Source organism: Drosophila nasuta, chromosome 3 (assembly GCF_023558535.2).
Source record: "Drosophila nasuta strain 15112-1781.00 chromosome 3, ASM2355853v1, whole genome shotgun sequence".
NCBI lineage: Eukaryota > Metazoa > Arthropoda > Insecta > Diptera > Drosophilidae > Drosophila > Drosophila nasuta.
Window position 1 is genome coordinate 2,545,247 of NC_083457.1, and position 7,502 is coordinate 2,552,748.

The following is a 7,502-nucleotide window of genomic DNA, read 5'->3' on the forward strand; positions in this document are numbered from 1 at the left end:
TGATTATAACACTTTTTAATTTTCTGTTCACAAATAATAGTACAAATAGCTTTCAAAAAAATAACAAAGGGTAAATAATACAACCATCTTCAAAACATTTTTAAAAACATCAAATACTTTATATTTATGTATATTTTATGTTTATTATTATGCTTTATTTTCGGATATACCGTTAGTTTGATATATGTAAATCTAATTTGTACAGAGATAACAAATAGTTAAAATTAAATGAGACTAAGAAACAATCAATTCGCTCAAATTTGATAATAGTTCCTAGAAAGGAAACTTAATTATGCTCACACTTAATATCGGGCAAATTTTGACCGGTCAATATCTTTTACGAAATCGAAGATCCTAGAAAATTCCACCGTTTTCATTGAAATGAATTTTAAGTAATATCTTGGAGATATTATCATTTAAAGTTATATTTTTAAGTTTTACCTTTACTTTTGTCACTGCTATGAAAATAAAACTTATTGTACTTTGTTGCATAGTGTGGTTTGAAGGCACAACAGAAAAAATAATGAAAAGTAAAACTGCAGCATAATGTTTATTTGCTCGGGCAATGGAAATTTATGTGTTTCCACCGTCTGGAAAAGGCATTAAAAAACTTTTGCCCAAGACTTTATTTGCGAAAAAGGGTTGGACAACTGGCCACGCCACACCCCAGTGTCTCCCACTGCCTTCCTGCTGTGTAAGACCTGGGACAAATCTGGCGTGGCCAATGCAACTTAATTAAATTTCGAAATACTTTTGCCAAGGCTGAGGAATTATGATGCAAAATGTTTTGCTGTTAATTACGAAATTTGTAAAACTCAAAGTTCAAATTGCAATTTGTATTCATTTGTGAAGCCGCCATTAAATTTGTTAAGCGTCGCGTCGCTGGGTGAAATTATAAATTAATGCGGGAGGGCGGGCGGTTTGGTCGGTTGTCGGGTGGCTGTAGCTGTGGCTGTCACAACGGACACCTCCGGTTACACTCTCCCTACGGCTGTGAAACCCCAAAACCCCCACCACCACCACCCGTAAACCAAACCAAACCAAACCCATGCGAAGCCAAGCCAACCATTCAGCCACATAATTTAAATGCATTTCCTTCGGCGCATTAATTTCCTAAGCTTTTTTGCATACCAAAAATCCCGCACAAAACTGCGTTGAATGTAATCCCACGAGCTTTAAAGTCACGTGTGTGCGTTGCGCCCTCGGGCTGGTGGGTGAGGAGGGGTGGGAGGAGGGGGATGTTGGTGTGAGTTGTTGGCGAGACTGACGCAACAAAAGCGTCGATGGCAACGTCGACGTCATTGTTGTTGTATTTGCATGTAATAAATGTATTTGTTTATCCCCTCTTCTAATTTTTACTGCATGTTGAAAATATTTTACAGGCGCCGAGCAGTGCGAGCGAGAAACAAAGAATTGAACAGGCGGGGAAGCGAGAGCAAGTGAGGAGAGGAGAGGCGATTCGGTCTGCTCTATTTGTTTATCCAACGAGCTTTGCGTGAAGTTTTTTGTAATATAAATTGTCCTGCGGCTGGGCACGGGGCCAAAACACTGGACCAACTCCTCTTTGCATTGCAGCAAGCGAATTTCAAATGTGAGCGAGATGGGAAGAGCAAGAACGAGAGAGAAAAAGTGAGAGGCACGAGAGTGTGTGCATTGCAGCATGCAAATAGCTGAAGGTCGCTTAACAAAACAGCTTTCACTCCAAGGTACAACATAGCATATTTGATTAGTCGTGTATCGAGATTGCTATACTGCTGTGAAATGGAAAGTCAATTTAAATTACTTGTTTGTTGTTTTTTTTTTCATTCAGAACAAAACGCAAGCAAAAGCTCACAAATACTCATAAAATAAATCTTGCTTGTTATTTAATTCATGCCGAGCACGAGTTCAACGGTCCTGTGGCGCAATGGATAACGCGTCTGACTACGGATCAGAAGATTCCAGGTTCGACTCCTGGCAGGATCGGATGCTTTTTTGCACAAAATACTATTTTATGAAAACCAATCTTACATGCATACCTAAAATATAAAAAAAAAATCATTTATTTTTTTTTATAAGCAATAATTAAAAAAAACAAAAAATTGATTTTCGCCCAACGTGGGGCTCGAACCCACGACCCTGAGATTAAGAGTCTCATGCTCTACCGACTGAGCTAGCCGGGCAGTTGATAGCCAGATCACCAAAAGTTCATTTGAGCTTAAGAACACGCACACACGTTTTTTCTTTTTATAATTTGTACGAGCTTTTTGTTGCTTTTTCTGTACAAGTGTTTTATGTCTTTTGATTTATTTTTAGATTTCTCAGTTTCGTTTATGCTTGGTTTTTGGTTACCATGTGCTGTGGTGCCTTTCATGGTTATCTATAATGTGTAACGAGCTTAGGCTACTTTATGAATAAATTCAATATAGAAATACCTTAGCGTTCATTCATAAAACGTTGTAACAAATGATTGCTTCAACTCGTTGAAGATCACACCGCTGGTAAGTTAAAGTTAACAAAGGGAAGTAGTACGGTTAAAAATAGCCCAACGGCCAGAATTCCATTACCAGCCAACGAGTTCACCTTTTGCTGTTGTTCCGCTTCTCACACACATAGAAAAGATTTGTGTGTGATGAACTACATGGGAGTATGTGTAACTGTAGCATAGTAGAAAAATGTTTATTCATAATCATTTGTTACGCTTAATTGTTGTCTTTGCGGTTTACCTCATGGTTGCTTTTGTGTGTTCCGACCGCAAATTGTTTTTAAATTCATTTCTCTCATCTCGTCTCGGTGTCGATTCTTGCTTGTATCTCGTATCTCGACGGCGTGCGGCAAATTACAAAAGCCGAATGGGTAGCCTGAGAATTTTTGATTATTGTCATTATATATTGAACTGAACTGAAAGCATTGCCCAAACCAAATCCATTTGGAAATATTTTTGTTCTATACCGTGTACACATTTTAAATGCCTCAAAGGGGTATAATGATTTAAAAATCAAGGTTACAAATATGTGTGCGAACATAATCGTATTTATTTATATAATAGAATTTGTATTTATTTCTATAGTTTGTGTTTTTGAATGGATCTTGACACAAGATTCCTTGCAGGGTATTTCCATTCGATCATTCAATGCTAATTGTTCTTTTTTCTGTGTGGAATCATGTGTGAGGCGTTGTTCTTTCTCGGAGATATTTCCCACCATCGCCGACTCCTCCATTTGCTGCTGCCTTTTATGACTATTTGCTGTTTATTTTTGTTGAAATTTTTAAATCCGCACGCGTTCAGATTTTGCCTTTTGCCAGCCTCGACTGCATCCTTCGCCATCCAGTCAGCCAGTCAGTCCCTGCGTTGTTGGTGTTGTTGTTTTATTATCCTTTTGCTGGCACTTTTTTTTACGAGTTAAGCCAGACGCGGCTTATCTATGTGACAATGCGGTAGGCACCAGCAAACTGAAATCCCAGCGATTCCATGGCGGGTCGAAGTGGGTTGAATGGGTGGCGAGACGGGCGTGTGTGGCAATTGCCTTTATTGCCAGCCTACCCAGTTTTGCCTGATGGCAGCGGCAAACCCAACCACCGTTTCATTCATAAATAAATTAAATAAAAATATTTTTTTCAAGCCGCAAGCCATGCAACAATAACAAATAAGGCGGCCTGAAAAACAACAACAACACCAACAACACCAACAACAACGACGACGTCGACACGACAATAACGAAACGCCAAGAAATCTGCATAATGAAGCGTAATACGCAAATGGTATAGAGTTCTCTTCTGATTGGGGTGTACGATGAGCAAAAACTTGGATGGGGGGGAAATGAAGTGCGGTTAATGCATGGCATTCTCACAATTGAATGATTTAAGGTAGACAGCATAATTATGCGCACCAAAAGACTCAAAAGAAGAATTCGTGTGATTTAAGTTTAAAGGAAAAAATAATATAATAGTCCGATCGGCACGTGGAAAATAAAACTGAACTTGAGAGCCTTTTGGCTATACATATTTTTGACAACCTATAATAGAACTAAATAAATATACCTATAAATCCTGGAATGATAATTTATTTAATAATAAATACTGAAATGGAGAACCCCTTAATCTATTATAATTTAAATATTACATTTGTCCACGTCAAAGTTAAGTTTAAGTTATTTATATTCCATTAAATTATTTTCATTAGTTTGAATTATATTGCATTGAATTATTTAATTAAATATTCAAACTTATATGCTTCAAATAAATATTTTAACAAAACTAAAAAGTAAACAATTTAACGCAAAGTCGGTAAAAATATTTCATAGTCTATAATTTAGATCACTTAAGTAACTTTTTATGAATATATTTTAAAAATATTAGATAAATAGATATTGGAAACAATATAAGAATTTAGTGTTCTAAAGGTATTTTCTTTTAAATCACGAGTGTCAAAATGCTGTCAAAATATTTCGATTTATACTATAAAATTAGAAATACAGTTTTATAGTAAATTTAATAGAATATATCTATGTATTTAATATATTGAAGTAAAGTCAGAATTTTTTTGTTTGGAGGCTTTTCGGCATTCAATTAAAGATTCAATAAGTCAAACATAAATATTCGAAACAGCTTTACAAGATTTGTGAGACAAAGTTCAGAGTGGCAACCCTATAGGCAACCCTATAGCAACAAAAAGCATTACTGCCCAGTAAAATTCGACACGCCCCCGTCTACCGCACCCCGTCTACTCTTTCTGAGCCGGAGTGCGAGGCTCATTGGCAGCATTTGTTTGGGCGTGTTAAAAGTTAAAATAAATCAAAGAGCCATAAATTTAGCAGCTTTTGGCAATATGGGGAATTCGATACGTTCATCAAATGTAAAAGGGTTCAAGCGATGCGTTTGCTATCTATCAATAAATGTCTCTATATATGCGGGCCGCCCCCATTCGCATATATTTTATCAACCGAAGGACAGCAACGGCAGCATCACCAGACGACGACGCATCCTTTTGGCCTGCTCAAATTTAGCACACTTGTCAAACCAGAAAAAAAGAACAAAAATTTGGAGAAAAATGTAATGATGTAAACAACGAAGTTTGAATACCCTTTTATATAAGTGTGTGTTTATGTCCAAGTGGACAAACTTACTAAAAATTTTAAAATTATATTATATTATTTAGGCTATTGCATTTCATACAAATGTGAACATTGAAATAGCAGTGTGGCAGAAAAAAAAAACGAACGGATTTTTTGCATATTCCTTTTTGTTAGTTGATCCCTGGCACATTATTGAATAGTACATTGATCATAAAATATAAATATGTCAAGGTTCTTTTATTATAATATTAGATAATTAATTTGTAATACATTTTTTTAAATTCTTTTATAAATTCATTTCTCTACATCATTTGGTATTCCAAACTGGAAACCAATGAGATATTTGTAGACCATTTTGTAGATCAAGATTGTTTTTATTATTTTTTTATATTTATACCTGTGTCTATCGATCTGACATTCTCCACCTTATAGTGAATAAACCCCTTGGAAGAGAGTATGTATAGCAAAAATCCACGGCAGACGCACCCAAACACTGAATCCACCAAGTGGGCCAAGCTTATGAAAAATATGGCGCAAAGGGGTTAAATGACGTATGCATTGCAGCTATTTCTCTTTTTTGTTAGGGGGGCGACTTCAGAATTCCTTCCTTTATTTGCTTTTCGATGTCTTAGTTACCAAAGCGGAAATGCCAAATTTATCATAGGCACTGACCGGACTCTGTTTGTACTTTATGAGTAGCACTAAGGTTCGGGGCCATATATCTTGAAGCCAACAAATTTGATCAATAACGGTTGAGGTAAGAGGGCACTCGGTCCAAACAAATGTTTGTTCATTTGCAGTTTTAAGTGTTGGATAAGTTCAGAGTTGCAAAGTGCCATCGAATGAGCAAGTAAATAAACTCAGTAAATCTTCAATAGACGGGAAATACATTCAAGATATTAGAATATAAAAATAATATATATTTAAATGTAGGGACGATTCTAATAAAATGATTTCATATATTTTTTTATGGTATATTATTTCTTGTTGTATAAGTAAAAGTTTATAGGCAATATACATTTTACGGCACTGTTAATGTGAAATTACCTCCAGTTGGTTTGATAAATACATGAAATCGAAGCAAATATTTCATCTGAATTATATATAAGTTGAATTTAAGTAAAATTCAAGAACTGAATAGTATTTTGGGGAGAAGAATAAGAATAAAGAAGAGCTAGAGGCTCAAGCCGTCCAATAAAATATATTGTACAATTGTCCTGATTATCAGAGCAACCGCAAAACAATTTAATACTAAAACCCAAGCCACATGCCACGGCACGCGTTCCAGTTCCCCCTTTTTTCTGCGGCACTCCCATTTCCAATACGAATCCGAATCCGAATCCCAACTCCAATTTCCAAATCGAGACAACGACACGACGTCCGACCACATGCATGATAAATGCACAAAATCTGCAACAAAGTGTTAGAAACACGCACTTATGCTATATACATATGTACATAGGTATGGGACGAGAGTTAGGGGTAGAGTTGAGCTATGGGGTCGGGGTGTAGAATTACAAACTGATGCGCCCCTTGACAAATGGCTGAAGAGCTCAAGATTTGAAGATTAACATTGTTCTAGGATTCCCAAACAAATTTCACGTTAGTTCTGTAATCAGGTAGAGGGTCCATCAGCTGTTGAACTCGAACAAAGCCAAACCTCAATAATGAAAATAATAGCAATAATAATAATATGAAAACCACCCGTAAAAATGAATAATTTCTCAATGTGGCAAAAGGATAATTTCGAAAAACCATTAATATGCCATGGACATTAACATTCTGTTGTGACAGGCAGTCAAATGAGCCAGGACTAGACCTCACGCTAGTCTGTGGCCCTTTGCTTGGTGGTTGTCCTCGGGCACACAAAAGGTGCAGCAAATACAGGAAGTGCAAGCTGCAGTCCCGTTGTCCTGTCAAAGGGACACAACGCACAGCTGACAACTGGCTGTGGTTGTCGTTGGCCCGTCATTTACATGGAATGCAATAGATCGATGTACTTATTCCTAGAATCCGTTGACGTTGCCATCAGCATAAATCAACAGCCACTTTAAGGGGGAAGTCTACCTTAGGCCTCTACAACGACAAAGGGTTTTTTGTTATTTCAGATTGCAAAAGTGTTGAAGTGCTTCAACTTGTAAAGAGACGTAAGGAATTAGAAATAACAATGTAAATTTTAAAAGTGTCGATAAAGTAAAATGTGTTGAATTTGTTGAAATTAAGGGGTACAACATTAAAAGCTGTAGCATTCAAATTAGCAGTTCTCTTATTTAACCTTTTTTTTGTATTCTTGGAACTTTTATATAAGCAAAGCAATATTATTGTTAATCTAAATGTTTTTGAACTTATTGATTGAAGTACTTCTACAGAAGTTTCAATTTTTTTCTAGGAAATTTTCCTAATAAGTGCAAGAAAACATCTTTGCGATAAGTAAATAAACAAAGAATT

The 7,502-nt window shown here is 36.2% G+C and overlaps 1 long non-coding RNA gene and 2 other non-coding genes across 4 annotated transcripts; 1 reads left to right on the forward strand and 2 right to left on the reverse strand.

The window, feature by feature from the left end:
* The first annotated feature begins 1,892 nt into the window (after positions 1-1,892).
* Positions 1,893-1,965, forward strand: Trnar-acg (transfer RNA arginine (anticodon ACG)). Its single transcript has one exon. It is a non-coding gene; the product is annotated as a tRNA-Arg (tRNA).
* A 114-nt stretch (positions 1,966-2,079) lies between these two features.
* Positions 2,080-3,024, reverse strand: LOC132791477 (uncharacterized). Of its 2 annotated transcripts, none has more exons than XR_009632906.1 (3): positions 2,706-3,024; positions 2,415-2,636; positions 2,080-2,359 (listed from the first exon to the last, which is right to left on the reverse strand). It is a non-coding gene; the product is annotated as an uncharacterized LOC132791477 (long non-coding RNA). The 2 variants fall into 2 exon arrangements; XR_009632905.1 differs by having other exon boundaries at positions 2,083-2,346; positions 2,706-3,021.
* Trnak-cuu (transfer RNA lysine (anticodon CUU)) lies at positions 2,090-2,162 on the reverse strand. The gene has a single exon. It is a non-coding gene; the product is annotated as a tRNA-Lys (tRNA).
* Positions 3,025-7,502: the final 4,478 nt, after the last annotated feature.